Source organism: Talpa occidentalis, unplaced genomic scaffold, assembly GCF_014898055.3.
Source record: "Talpa occidentalis isolate TD23 unplaced genomic scaffold, MPIMG_talOcc4v2.1 talOcc4.8, whole genome shotgun sequence".
Classification (NCBI taxonomy): Eukaryota; Metazoa; Chordata; class Mammalia; order Eulipotyphla; family Talpidae; genus Talpa; species Talpa occidentalis.
Window position 1 is genome coordinate 54,407,547 of NW_023605194.1, and position 15,784 is coordinate 54,423,330.

Sequence of the window (15,784 nt, forward strand, 5' to 3'; positions counted from 1 at the left end):
ATGCGTTTATTTCTGGGTTTTCTATTCAGTTCCATTGGTCCGTGTGTCTGTTCTGGTTCCAATACCATGCAGTTTTGATTATTATGGCTTTGTAGTATAGTTTGAAATCTGGGAGAGTGATGCCTCCATTCCCTTCTTTTTTTTTTCAGGAGGGTTTTGGCTATTAGGGGTTTTTGGTGGCTCCTTATGAATTTCATCAATATTTTTTCTATTTCTTTGAAGAATGATATTGAAGTTTTAATTGGAATAGCTTTGAATCTGTAGATTGCTTTTGGTAGGATGGCCATTTTGATAATGTTAATTCTTCTGATCCATGAGTAGGGGATGTCTTTCCATTTCTTTGTGTCTACTTCTATTTCTTTTAACAGTGTTTTACAGTTTTCTTTGTATATGTCCTTTACTCCTTTTGTTAGGTTTATTCCCAAGTATTTGATTTCTTTTTGTTTCAATAATAAAAGGACTATAACACATTCTTCAATTTCATTTGCACTATAACACATTCTTCAATTTCATTTGCCAAGAAATAGAAGAACTTAGACATTCAAATTAATATCCCTTAATTATGAGCATAAAGATTCATGCAGGAGGTGGATGCCATATTCAGGACTCTGCAAATCACTCCCAGTGAGGAAATCGTATTGGGGGTCATGGGCTTATCATGCTAGTTTTCTGTCAGAGGCCAACTTTTCCACTTCAGAATAAAAAGGCAATTGAGAATAAGTACAGGGCAGGTATGACATCTAACTTGTAGCAAGGAGAAAAGGTACATGTTCTGTGGGCTTTAGACTGAATTTTTATATAGATCTTATTACAAGTTGGTTGGGAGTCCTAGGAATTATAGTTAAACTTGGTCTGGACACCTAATCACTCTGCATTTAGGGAAACATCAAAATGTGGCTCCATATTTATTGAATTAATGAGTGAACAAGTGAATGAATAAAAAAAATGGTTTCCAAGTCAAGATGTGAAATAGATACACGGAGATAGGGTCTGAAGTTTGGGGGAGAGGGGTCAGGTGCTAAAGATGTAAGTATGTGTTGTTTCAAGAAAAATTGGGATGCATGATGATATTAATGGTGATGGTAATTTTGATGGTGACAACAAACCATGATGCATAATTATTGGTGACATTTTTTGTACATAACCTTTCTATGCATATGTATTAGAAAAGATAAAATCCATACTGTGTACATAATTTATACTATTCTGTTTTCAGTTATTTGTGACTACTTTTCACTGCCACTACATATTCATTTACATTATTTGAAATGATGGTGAGTTAGGTCGTTGCATACCTTTAGCATAGTTATTTGTTTCATATTTATTGTTCAAAATTCAAATTCAGTTAGAGTTTTGAAATGGACTTCTCACATGACAAATTTTGTGCATTTTTTTTAGGATAAATTTTCTAGAAGTACAAATGATTAAAAATGATCAATGAGCATTGCCACACTGCCACTCAAAAATTGGCTCCCCTTAATAATGTATGGCAGGGCCTCCCCGGTGGCGCAGCGGTTGAGCGCTGGGTTGCGAAGCTGCCCGCAGCCTCTGCAGCGCCGGTTCGATCCCCGGCTGCTCCCCGGCCACTGGAGGAGGGTCCCACATGGCGCACAGACCTCTCCTGCCGCCCGCTGCTCCCCTCAGCATTGTACTTCGGTCCTTCTGCCTGCTCTGCTCCCCGCTCTGGCTCTGGTGAATTCTCTCACCCTCCCGTTCTTCTGACTGTACCCAGTGCTTGTATAAATTAAAAAAAAAAAATAATGTATGGCAGGGCTTTCTTTTCCATATCAAATATTACCTTTTTCTTTCCTTTTGCATCTTTTTCTTTTCTGACAGTCCCCTGTTGCCATTATCTTTATTTAAGGGGGAAGAAACTTAATTTTTACTAAGACTTGGAAACTTTTTATCACTGTGCTCATTGGTAACAAATTAATGAAAACACAAGTGGAGTCACATTTTCCAGGAACCATGAATTGGATCTTTCAAAAATATCTTACTTTAAATTCTTGAAGACGGAAATTTTATACAACAAACATTAAATGTTACCCATTCAATCACAACAGGCTTTTATTGTCTGTACAGTCAAATGATTAAAAGGTCTCTCATGTATGTGTAAATCTGCCGATGACATAAAATACAGAAGGGCACTAAAATAAAACAGAAACATATTTGAGTAAGCCTAAGAGATGGAAAAATTTGAAAAATATGGATTTTTGTGTATGTTCCTTAGAAATATTTGCTATCTTTCACTCGTGTGTCCTATCTCTCTCATTTTTTATAATTATATCTCATATTTAGTATTTAAATAAAAAATGTTTTCCCTGGGGCTAGCAATAAAACTAAGTTAATGTCGCAAGATAAGGTTTTTATCCTCTTTTCATGTATGCCTTTCCTCTCCTTGTTGGAAAAAAATACTCACCTGTGGTTCTGACGAGCTGCACTCTCATTTTCAAACAGGTCAGCACTGCAAGTGATAATCCCAGTACTGAAGATGATATGTAAGGCAATAAACTCCTGTTTCATAAACAGTGAGACATGAAACCTGAGTGCTTGTGACAGCAGGAGACATTTACTGAAGAGTGACAGGTTCAGCCACTCTGGGAATGCTATGTGAGCAAACAAAGGAAGATTATCAGACCAAAGATGTGAAGATTTTTCTTTACTCTTGAAAGAATTTTGTTTTGTAGGCAAAATCTGAAGAAATACATTTAAAAACAGAATCAGTAAGCAATGGAGATTTTTATTACACAAAAGAACTGGGTGAGATGTGTTTCCAAGGCAGAAATTCAGATCCACCCTGAGGGGAAAAAGCAGGTGAACAGGTCTCTGGATTCAAAGGCCTGTCATTCTCTGAGGGGAGCCAGCAGCTGGATTAGTTCCTCTGACATACACATAATTGGTTTGTGTTTTATACAGGTAGGAATACTGTAAAGAAATGTATACATTCCCATTTCTGAAAAATGTTCAGTTTTGTTTTTATAGATAAGAGTATAAATAATTATCTCACTTTCCTGCAAGCCTTTTTTTTTTTTAAAAGATTGATTTTATTTATTTATGCATACAATAACTGGGATGTAAGCCAGAGATTCAGGGGCATGAGAGGAATTCACCAGGGACAGAGTGGGGAGCAGAATAGACAGACTGAAATACACTGCTGAGGGGAGCGGTAGGCGAGACAGGAGAGGTCTGCTGTGCCATGAGGGTTAGCTTCCTGACTGAGGATGGAACTCATGCAGCTACAGTGGCTGCCCATAGCTTCATAGTGCTGAGACTTAACCCCTTGCACCACCAGGGAGGCCCCTCCTCCTAACTTTTGTACTAAAATGAGAATAATAGCGCAGTTAATTTTTCAGTATGATCTGCAGTAGGGAGTAGAGGGGGAGATTGTGGTAATATGGACAATACAAATAAAGTAATTATACAAATAAAGTAAATGCAGATTTAATTCAGAGTAATCCTAAATTTTAAATCTTTGCAAATTAAAAAAAATTACATATAGCACATGCCAATAATGTATGGTACATATAAAACATGTCTGTTTTGCTCTCTATGGTTTGTAGTACATTTCATATAAAATGTACTTAATAATTCCTGATTTACAAGATAGACTCATGATGTGGAACCAATTTTTTTCCTTAAGTTGAAGATTAAACTTACTCTCTAGCTATAAAGAAATAGCTAAGCAGATTTTGCTCATCAGAGAGTCTGTTAATTAAATTGGTGTTAGTACAGTGGAACTCTAAAATGGCCTTTGATAATTACTTTTTAATTAATTGTAGCTTTACCTGCAGTTTCTTAATTTAAATATTTCAGCTACATGTGATGATTTTATTAAAAAATGTTATTTTTATTAAAAGATGATAAATGGTGGTGTTTCCAGGCTTAATCTGCCAGTAAATTGTTCCATAGCATAGAGAGCAACTGATCAAGAACTGATCAAGGACAGTGTTTCTTATTCCACATTTCATCATTCTTAAAAAAAAAATTGTGGTATAGTTCACATATAGTACTATCCAGTAAGTTTCTATGTTACTACCCAGCCAATCACATATAGGGTATTTCCATATATCCAGAAATTGTCCTATGTCCTTATGAAGTGAGTGGCTTCCATTTTATACCACATCAGAAAATCCCTCATCAATTTCATGCCCCTGTGCTGTCTTTGCTGTCATTGCGCATGGTAAACCAGGCTGCTAGGAACACCTGTGTAGAAGTGTTTGCATGGACATATTGTTTTAGTTTCTTTTGAGTAAATAAAGAGAATGAACTTGGTTATAGAGAGTATATCTTTAAATTTATAATTAGCAAACTGTTGACCTATTTTATTTTTTTCAGTGCTACTGGCAATGTTTGAAGCTCCAGTTGTTTCAAGTCTCTATCGACACTCATCAGTATCATCGGTCTTTTTAATTCCAGCTATTCTACAAGGTGGGAGGCCATAGTGTGTAGTGCTTTTCACTTCGACTTCCCTGGAGGCTAATGATATTAAGCATCTTCTCAAGCACTCACTTGCAGTTTTCGATATTGATTAAGGCGCATTTTCAGGTCTTTTGCCCTATTTTTATAAAGTTGTTTGCTCTTTTTTGGAATTCTTTATAGATAATACCTATTACCCTTTTTAAACATATATGCCTAATATAGTCCCTGCCAGTTTATCATTTTCTTTTCCATTTTCCTGATGGTATGCTTGGGAGAAATGAAATTTGAATTATGATAAGATTTTGAAGATATTGAGTCAAGCGATCCATCAATATGGTAAATATCTTCATTTATTTAGACATTTTAATTTTATTCATCAGTATTTAATATTTAGTAGCTTAATAGGTTCATGAGAGGTATGGAGCATATTTTTTTACGTGTTTGGCATGTGTGAGAAGAAATTCTGAGTGAACATCTTACCTTACCAGATGTGATACAGACATTAAAAAATAATGTGTAAGTATAAAAACCAAAAGGTTTTTAAGTCTTAGCTAGTAAGAAAGTTTGTAGCAGAAGAATTGATCCTTAAAGTCATTATGAGGACAAATGAACCATTCCTCATTTGTGCCTTGTAGCTGAGTTTAGTGAAAAGCTGAGTAGTAAGCATTTAGCTTTTGGCAAGCCTCTGACACCGCTAAGTGTTTTCTGAAAATATTTCTAAGTGAGATGGTGGCACCAATATACAAAAGCAGTGAACTGTTTCTGACTATATGAGACAGGAGAAAGAGCTTGAGTACTGATGACAGTGATAACTCCAGTATCTCAGACCAGCAAGGTAGAAAAGAAATACTTTTTCCCCTCTTTGGATTTAATCCAATTAAGGGAGTTAATGCCTGTACCTATCTTTTCTATATCATAAGGAGTTACTGCCACTCAACTTGATCCAAGGCAGATTTGGCATGGCTTTTGGCTGGTTTCCATATCTCATATTTCTGGTAATAAGATTATTGACGAGACCTCAAGTGCATTGCAAGGGATGTGTGACAGTTCCAGACTGAGACAAGATGCTGCCGTTCATGAAATTTGTAATGTTTTCATAGAATAATTATATAAGGCAACCCTCTCCTTTGAGAATCCTTTTATATATTGCTTTCATACCCACAGAAGCTAGTTTCCAGGTAGATTGGCATCCTCTTTTTATGCTTTTCTTTATTTCATGGTTGTTTTGTCTTGGCACTTCCCATGTGCAATCAGAAGCAGAGTTAGTGCTGAAGGACAGAGATCAGAGAAAAGTTTATTTATTTTTTATAAATGCCCATTGTAAATGGGAAAGCATACTTTAAAATAAATTTGATGAGCTCTGGACTAAAAGCATTGCAGTTGTAAGTAGGAAGCTTTAAATGCTGTGTTAAGTCAAAGCTATAGTAAGACTATTTGAATAGATAATATTAAAAATAAAATATAAAAGGAATGGTATAAGAAAGCACACAATTCCAGTTTAGAATGGTTACACATGCTTTGCCAAGCTTGAAAGTTTAAAAACAAAACAAAATGGGGAACCCTAAGGTAGATAATAGGCAACATTAAGTGAAATACCTCACAAAAGCTATACTGATACAAGTGAACAAAAGACATGTGCTATTCAGGCATAACAGAATTGCGTTTGGGTGATCTCAAATTTATTACAAACAGCCCATCTCAAGATTCTCTTGTCTATTCACATTATGTTCAGTTTAAAAACTATTAACACCAGGTACCACCCCCCAAGGAAAATATATTTGCTGAGTGTTAAGGTAGAAAATGGGAAAACAGTGCATCTATCACCCTATTCTTATTTCCTGGCGGTGGCTGAAGCCGAAAGACTGTTACAGGTGATGCACCCTGGAAGGGTGTTGCTGGTGAGGATAGATAGCCCCAGGGAAAATGCTAAAAAGTAGGGTAGGGTGACAGATAAGTGACCGCAGAAGGGGGCAAAAAGGGAGGCTTCGTGATTCAGTGTTTCAGGATTCAGTGTTTAGATCTCGAGCATTTTGGGGTCAGGGGGTTTGGGCCCTCACCGTGCCCATCTTCGAGAAGGCTCTTGCAGTCTGGCAGAGAAGATGAAGCCCGGGGAGTATGGTTGTCTTTCGACAACTGTAGCTGCTGTTTGAGAGAAAAAGTTCAGAGGCTTTGCAAGTAGTCGAGTGACTGAAACCGTTTTCTGGTTTTGCTGCTGTTGCAGCCTGGCGGAGAAGGCAAAGACCCAGGCCAGGCATATTACTGAGATGTGTGAGTGTGATGGCTTATTGGGTCATTTGACCACTGTAGCTGCTGTTTTGCGTGTTGCTTGTCTGGTGCTGTGCTGGGGCATTTCTGCAGCTCATGGAGCATCTCCTGTTGTATCTGCTGTCTTTGTGAGTCGGAACCTGGCCTGTAGTCTGGCTGCTGCATGTCCATAGTGGCAGGAAGATGCCATCTTGGACGTGTGGCCTATTGTTCAGGAGAGGAGCTCTGTGTCATCATTGATGGGAAGATACCATTTTAGCTGCTTTTGTGCAGGACTGAAATATACCGGACACGGCTTTGGGTGAGGTAAAGGGCATTTTTTGGGCCTTAGTAAGTCTGTTTTTTCCTAGTTTGTTAAATCCCTTTGTTGTTTTCTGAGCCTGAGTAATCTTGCAATTGTGAGTAAAGAACTCAGACAGAGACCGATAAACTATTTGGGCAGTGTTCTTGGCCAGTTTTAGTGTCCCTTGCTGCCCTGTTTTATCATTGTTTGACTGATTTTTGTAAGAGATGTTAACATTGGTCAAATAATCTTCTGAATAACAAGAGGGTCCTTGAAGATATTCCAAGACATAAAAATCACACTTCTATGCTGTCGGACAGAGTCCAGTCTAATGCTGATTGGTCCTCCCTCCTTAAGACTGATACTTGGAAAATGAACTTATTTTAGTATCTTTAAGATTCATTCAAAGTGATTCACAAGCTTAAAATGAAATCATTTTTTTGAGCTAGCCTTCACGTTTTTTTTGTGCCACATTATCTTTGATTCATTGTTCATTGTAAGCCCAAGATACTCAGGTTTTAAATCCAAAACATAGCAATCATTTTGCTTTTTTCTTCTAGGGACAAAAGAACCCCTACAATGATATTTTACTTGGTAAAATTCTCCTACCAAATTTCATTTTTGTCTGAGTTTCCCAAATTTATTTTTTATTTTTGTCTGAGCTTCCCAAATTTAGAATCTTGAGGAATATTCTATAATGAAGAATAATATGAACATGAGAAAAATTGGTTTAGAAAGAGGTTAAAAACCAAGCAGTTTTAAATATCCCAGTCCTGGGTTAAAATTACAAAATGTAAGTACTCAAAGGAATTTTGGAAATCTGGAGCCCAGTTGATGAAGTTATTTCCCAAAGATTACCCACTAAATATGTGTGTTGATAGAGTGATGATATTGCTTATCTAATGCAGTTGCTATGAATATTTATTGAGATCATACATATCAAGTTCTTGACTCTGTCTGGCACATACTATGTGCATAATAAATTATTATTATAGGTCATTAAATAACATTATTATTAAAACAGTGATGCACTTGGGCCGATATGTGTATTTAGTTTCCATTATTGGTAATGGGTAGTGGGCTTTTCTTAAAATCTCTATTTCCTAATTCTCTAGTGTTACAAAATAAGTTATTAGAAATTACTAGAAATGAGTCATTACTAGAAATAAGTTAGACTCTTAAATCATTATAGGCTAACTTCTGTTACAATTTTCAAATCTCAGTGACTTAGCATTATACTATTTTATTTCTTACTCACTGGGTTGTCCAATGTAGGTCTACAGTGAGTTTTCCGCCACATAGTTATTTGCTTTTCATTTAGTGGCTTCAATATCCGTTAGTGCCTTGGACTCTTACACTAGGTCCTTTGCATATGGCTGAGCCTGGAAGGTCATGCAGGTGGTTTTAGATGTCTGGCCTGGAAATAGTTTATGACACTTCTATTCACATTCCATTGAAGAGATTAAGTAAAGATCATATTTACTTCTATAAGTTATAGCTTAGAAATTTCCAAGTTTATTCATTAAAAGTATCACTGAAATAATCCATAAAATAGCAATTGTTGCCATTTAGGAAATTCATGCTTGCAGGTATCATATTTGCATGCTCTCATAGTTCAGTTTTCACTTAATTAAAAATTTGGAAAACTTCAGAAGTATGCATTGCAGTTTCTGAAAATCCATCAATGAGCAAAGTTCAAACATAAAATTGTCACTTTTTCAATGTGAACACATAATAGGTGGGCTGGGGAATATTGTTTAGTTCTCAAACCAGAATCAAAATGGGACTTTATGACCACATGGCATATACTGAATTATCTAAGATATAGAGTATAACACACTGACTCACATGGCAGAAAATAATCATTGATTTCAAAGCATTCCATCATTTGAGCCTCAGAGCACCAAAGTGACACTGGTGTATTTTATCAGTTGAAGAAACTAGATATAAGTCATTTTATCTAGAGGCTATGATTTCAGTTTCATTTGGTTTACATAATTAGCTAAATTACAAAAAATCCTTCCTGCCTTTTTTATGTATGCAAAACTAAGATTTCATAAATGTAATATTTTACAGAATATTCTTAAATACTTTTGTAGATATTTATTTATTTTTGCTTTTTAAATAAAATTCCAGTTTTGTTAGCATAATGTGACATTTAGCAGAATATTAACTTTAAAATATTAACTTTATTAATAAAAATATTATTGACTTTAAATTGTTTAATGCTTTAAAAATCCTGTCCTTAATTAATCTTAATGGCTTTCAGGAAAAATCTTCCCAAAATGGTAATACTATGCTCTAACTTTGTAGTTGATGGCCTTTAGGAACATTTATTTTCTAATTTTTAATTTTCTAAATTTAATTAAATAAAAATTAGATTATGAATAGCTTGAAAATTTGGTACCCATAAACATGAGTTGCTTAAATGGTAGTTATTAAAATGTTAATATGAATTATCTAAATGATTCTTTTAATTAATAAACTTTAAAACTTCTAAGCAAAAATCTCTAGAAGTAAATTTAAACTTTTATTCATCTCTCATTCTTTTATTATTTCAAAGGACTTGATTCTATCATATATTTATTTAATGGGTTTTTTTGAAAACCAGTTAAGAACTAGCCATTCAAAGTGACGGTAAGTCAAAGTTGACTTCTAATTAAGAATTTAAGTATATATTTTTTACTTCAATATTTACATATTTAAATAGCATTCATTTCTAAAGTGAATTAAAATTTCATATTGAAGTTTATCAGAAATTTTCATTTCATATTAAGCTTTTATTTATTTCTCCAACCACCTGTTTGTTCTTCTATACATGTTGTCCTAAGTCTAACCTACAGTTTGGGAATATGTCTTCCAAACACATTTCTTAAAATGTCCTTGAGTATCTTTTGTCATGTAACTTCCGTGGTTTTTATATTTCTTTGTAACATTAGGAAGAGGGAATACCTGTAAAAATTAGGATTATAGAAACACTTCATTTTTTGGGGGGGGTCCTTTCAAATTCTATATCTGTAGTTGAGACATCCACTGCTTCATTCATTACACTGAATCTTATTTTTTTTCAATTATAGTTATTGAAATAAAGTTGTTTTACATCACTGTATTTGTTTTAGGGGTTAAAATTTCAAACCACCACAATTGTATGTTTTGGCATCATGTACACCACCACTGTCTCAATAATCTTCCATTATGTTCCACTGGGTGCCCTCCCTTCCCTGCTCTCACCTGGCCACCCTTCCCTTCGCATTGCCTCAGGTTTTCAGTCGGATATCAAGAGTTATTTGTTGGGTTTTGTCTAACCCTTTGTTTCATTTCTCTTTATGCCATATATACATGAAACCAATCTGATATGTATTTTTCTCCTTGGGATTTATTTCACATAATGTTATCCTCTACATCTAATTTTTAAATAGGGGCAGAGAGTTTCCCAAAAAGAGATTAGTTAGAGTTAGACACCTCACATAGGGTAGAAGGTAAGAGTGTCTTATGAACATTAATGATAATAGTTGTTTAAATATCCCACAATTTCCATGTTAGATGTTCAATTCTATCTCCCAAATTCTGGAAGAAGAATTTATTGATCTCATTAAAGTCCAGGATTGGGTGCCCAGGAAGGATTTGGAGAAAAAGTTAGTAATTTTGGCAAGAGAGGTGGTCAGGCACATTTATGGGCAAGAGTACATAGAAGAACAAGGGTAGATGTGATGGTGCTGAGTCCTGGCTTCTAGCTTGTTGCAGAGGCTTTATTCCACTCCTCAGTTTGGGTTCTCTGAGAAAACCAGCATCCTGCGATTAATAGACTTCATGCTTATTCAAGATGAATGTCTGTTATTTGCAACAAGGACAGTCCTATGTAATCTGGCATATAATCTCATTATCTAAATCAATAGAACAACTTATTGGAACAAGTTCTTTTTGATGACAATAGTCAATATATTATTTTTTAATAAAACCTTGGAATCTACCAAAGATCTCAAAAAACTATATCCTTTGTTTTCATAAAGTTTGGGAAAGCAACCTTGACTTCAGATCTTTGATAAAGAATAGGGTTCTTGTCTTTGATAAAGAATAGGGTTTGCTTCTCTGTCAGTTGAAGTATATGTCACATTTTGCTGACTACCACTGAAATAAATATATAAAAAAGAAAGCCATCAAGATGTAAAGGATATGCCCTAAGTATATTTGGACACAAATATATAATCTTTTATAATATACTGCTTGGTATCTATTGCACTTGTAAATCAAGAAGAGTCTGGTCTCATGCTCTGTGACACAGCTATGTGGAATTAATTTATTTTTTAAGATTTACCTTTTTTATAGCACAGAAAGTTCCCAGACCTCTCTGTAGGATAAATCATTTCCCTAGAATATCAGTAGGAGAAAATACATTTTCATGGTCTCTGATGGAGATTGTATTTCATAATTATAGAAAGGAAGAAATTTGCTCAGGTGGCTCATTTTTCACTGAAAACTCAATTGTGTGAAGTCACATGCCTCGAATCTGTACAGATTACATGTAGTTTACATAAATAAAATAAAAAGGGGATAATGGATTTTGTGTTAGTCACCATCCCTCTGATAGAATAGAAAAAGTAAACAATTACAAATCACTAACCTAAAGGAATAGTTGTGTTACGAATGTTTTACTAAGAAGTAAGCCTTAGAAAAATACCATTTCTGATTTTCACCAGGAAAAATATTCAGTCTAGTAATTGATTATATGGTTAAACATAGAGTTGTTAGGGGGACTCAAAATCAAGTGTTTTAATTTGAGACTGGAAGAGTACACTTCCTTGGGTTTTTTTCTTGCAATCGTGATTCATTTGTAGGTCTCCCAGTATGTAAGTCACTACCTACTGGTGCAATTAAGGAAAACTTTCAGAATTCTCCAAAACACCAAGCTGATTGCTTTCAAATGGATAGGCCCATGCATTGGCAATCTACTGCTCATTTATTTTGAGAATCTTTAGGAAATGGGGAGTTTAAGTTATTTATTAAAAGTGCTGAATAATTAAGTCGAGCTTTTTATTTCCTTCCAGTTTAAAGTGAGATTTGCACTTAGAACACAAAGTCATTGACAAATCACATTTAAGGACAAATCACATTTCTTTTGCCTTTACAATAAAATGGATGGAACTTGAGGTGATTATGTTAAGTGAAATAAGTCAGAATTTGATAGGCAGTTACCAGAGATTTTCACGCATTTGTGGTATATGAATGAACAAAGAAAGAGACAAAACACAACCAAAATAACTCCTAGACTCTGAAAAGTGTGGTTAACAGAGGGGAGTGTGTGGGCGAGAGGAAGGGGGAGAGGGGTTAGATGTTATAGCCTTGTGGCACTGGACCTTGGTGGTGGGTGAGTGAGCCGTGTGCACTTGTTGAGGTATCAAACTGTGCTCCCCAAATAGTATAGTTTTTAAATAAATGACAAGTCAATTACATTTGATTAAAAGAATAACAATAAATCTTTGTATTTATTTTTGAAGCCAAACTCATACACAGGTGATTTTTAAGAAATGATTCTGAGTACTCTACTACAAAGCCAGTCTTGGGATAAGTCTTAAACGTTCAAGTCAAATGAATTTTGACATTTCTCAGCTGTTGCTTCTTATGAAAAATTGCTGACAATTTGAGATACTAAATGTTCACTGCATCCCATGATGATAAATGTTCTGGGTACTAGCACTTTTCTTCCACTTTTGCTCCCTGGAGAGTCTATGTTTTTATCTTCCCTTTGCTACTCTTAGTTTTCTGAATTTGTTACTTTTAGCCACAAGCAACAGCACAAAGGCCAACGTATAAATGGATATAGACTTTAAAAATATTTCCAGTTTTAAATCGTGCTGTTTTAGGATGGTGCTCTCTCCTCCCTTCCAAGTATTTTTCATAAAACATATGGTTGGAGAAAGATTTGAATCAAACATTACCACTTTGATGGTTAATTGATAATGGGTGCTTCTTGTTTTTACACCTTGAGAGAGAAAGTGGATGGCATAAAAATATAAGAGATCTGAGTCAACAACACTGTACATAACATACTGTAGTGAAAGGGAAGACACAGGTAAATAAACTAGGAATATTACCTTATTGCAAGACTCCTGGGATGTTTTACTTTCTTGTTTTTCCTTTGTGGGAGGATTATTTGTGAGAAGATATTTAGCCATTTTAGCAAATTTTGCTCCGTTGAAGCTATCAGGAATGGGTTGAAATGGATATGATTTGGGTTTTTAGAACATGGGGCTTAGTCTCTACTTATTTTACTAACTATAAATAAATACTGAATTGGATGGTAATAGTCTCCAAATAAGACTGCTAAGATAAACCCAGCTTTTCAAGGATCAATTTACTCTTGACTCACAGTCCATCAGAACAAATGTCAAATTGCACTGAAGTAATACACAATCTGTTATATGAATATGTTTTATAGCTAAGTAATCTTTTTTTCCACTTAATGCTTATCTATTTAAACAAATTGCACATGATTAAATACAATACTGTCAGAACTAGATTGTTAATATAATACAACTGAATTAAATATCAGTCAAGTCTGGCAAGAGATGTTAATGTTAAAGTTCAATATGAAACAAAAATTACTATTTCCAGTGAAATGAAATATAATATCCTCTTAAACTTGAGATCAGTTCTAAATCAAGAGAAATTTCAGTCAAAATCTATTTTCATTGGTTTGCCATTATGATTTCTGATTTGTAATGTCATTTCAATGTAAAAAATTGAAAAAAAGAAGAAATAACCATTAAGAGTGAAAACAGGTAGATTTTACATGTAACAATTGACTTTCTTTGTCCTCCGCAATAGGACATATTGTCCTACTCAAAAGAATATGAACTCCTTAAATACAGAAACTTTTACATGTTTAATACAGAATCTATACAACTCAGGATAGTATTTGGAATATATAGATGCCCAAAGAAGGATGGAGAAATAAAAATCAATTTAGAAAACTGATAATTATTCCCCTTTGCCCAAAGGTGTTAAAATAGGCTATATATTAAACTACTAGATTATATATACCTGACAGTTTCGTTAGTCATCCATCATCTATCTATATATCTATATATACACCACCCCCCCACACCAGAATAATACTCAGCTGCCAAAAAAGAGGAAATCTTTTTTCTGTTAAAGATTTATTTATTTATGCACAGAAGAACTTGGGTACAGGCCAGAGGTACAGGGGGTGAGAGGATTCATCAGAGACAGAATGGGGAACAGAACAGGCAAACTGACTGAAACACACTGCTGAGGGGAGTAGCAGGAGAGCCAGGAAAGGTGTGCTGCACCATGTGGGTAGCTCCCTGGCTGGAGATCGAACTTATGCTGCAGAGGCTGTGGGTAGCTTCACAGTCTGTGCTTAGCCTCAGGGAGGCCCACCCAAAAGATAAAATCTTGCCATTTGTGACAACATGGGTAAACCTTAAAGAGATTATGCTAAGTAAAATAATCAGAAGGAAAAAGACATATACCGTATGATTTCACTCATTTGTGGAATATAAAGGGAACAAAGCAAGCGGAACAAAACAAAAAATCAAACCCTTAGACTGATGGCAGAATGGTGGCTAACAGAGAAGAAGGAGGAGGGAGCAAATGGGCAGAGGGGATGACTGGTTGGTGGTGGATGGTGAGTGGGCACTTCATGGTGGGCGTGCTGAGATCCATACCCATGCTCATTTCCCTCTGACCCTCAATGCAGGGGCTCCAGAGCTTGTCTCTGTTATACTGGATCATAGGGTTGGGGTGTTTGGTATTAGGCACAACCCTCTCTCTGGACCCAAGGGAAAAAATTCTGTACCTTTGGGATGTCTTCCTGTTTGTGTCTTACTGTTCTTGATGTGATTTTTTTTTAAAAAGTGATTTTATTTCTGTCTCTTTTTTTAGTTGAATACTTTTTTTGGGGAAAGTATTCTGCTTTGCCTATGCATCTGGGTACTGCCTTTTTACCCTTTGTTGCAGAAACTCTGTTTATCTGGGTTCAGGTTTGCTTCTGAGCAGATTAGCCTGTATTTAGGTATAGGTTTGTACTGATCGTGGGAGTCAGCTGGCACAAGTTCTCCCCATTCTGCTCTCTGGGGGCCACCTCCTCTAACAGCTACTTCATGTCTGAAGTGAATTAGTCATCAGAAAATTGGCACATTTATCGTTTAGTTTCTAAACCACCAACTCTTGTTTTGTTCAATTAATCTTAATTGAGACTTTGATTAAATCTTAACGAATCTAGAAATGATAACTTTATTAGAGTCACAACTAAAGCATTTACAAACAAATTTCTTTAATGTTTACTTTTAGTGGCCAGTAGCTAGTGAATGGACTTAGTTTTACATATTCATTAATTACTTCAAAATTTATGAATGATCTTTTCTGCCCGGTATATAAATGTATATAATCTATTTAAATGCATATAAAATAAAGTTAGTGAATGAGATGGTACTGGGTGGGTCAGTTGGACTCACTAATAATAATAGTGAAAGATAGAATTAGACTTTAAGTGTTGAACCTAATGTAGTATATAAAAGGTTGATTTATAATGAGATACACCTTTGATCATGCTCAGTGAAATAAAGCAGAAAGAAAAAGAAAAATACTGGATGGTCTCACTTAGAGCAGGAATGTAGAGGATCCAAATAAGGGGTCAGGGAAAAAAAAAACTAATAAAGTAAAAATCAAAATCAACAGCCAATTATAAACCAGAGACATACTATGGGGGCTGGGGGGAGAAGGGAGTAGGATCAAAACAAGGGTGGGAAGAGCACAGGGGACCATGGTGATAGTTCACAGGTGAATCTGTGGAGG

General features: G+C 35.2%; 1 long non-coding RNA gene across 1 annotated transcript in view; it reads left to right on the forward strand.

The window, feature by feature from the left end:
* Positions 1-2,871: 2,871 nt before the first annotated feature.
* LOC119234495 (uncharacterized) overlaps positions 2,872-15,784 on the forward strand; it is a 30,179-nt gene continuing 17,266 nt past the window's right edge. The window contains exons 1-2 of the long non-coding RNA XR_005122638.1: positions 2,872-2,916; positions 4,336-4,428. This is a non-coding gene — a long non-coding RNA (uncharacterized LOC119234495). The remainder of the gene's footprint in view (positions 2,917-4,335; positions 4,429-15,784) is intronic.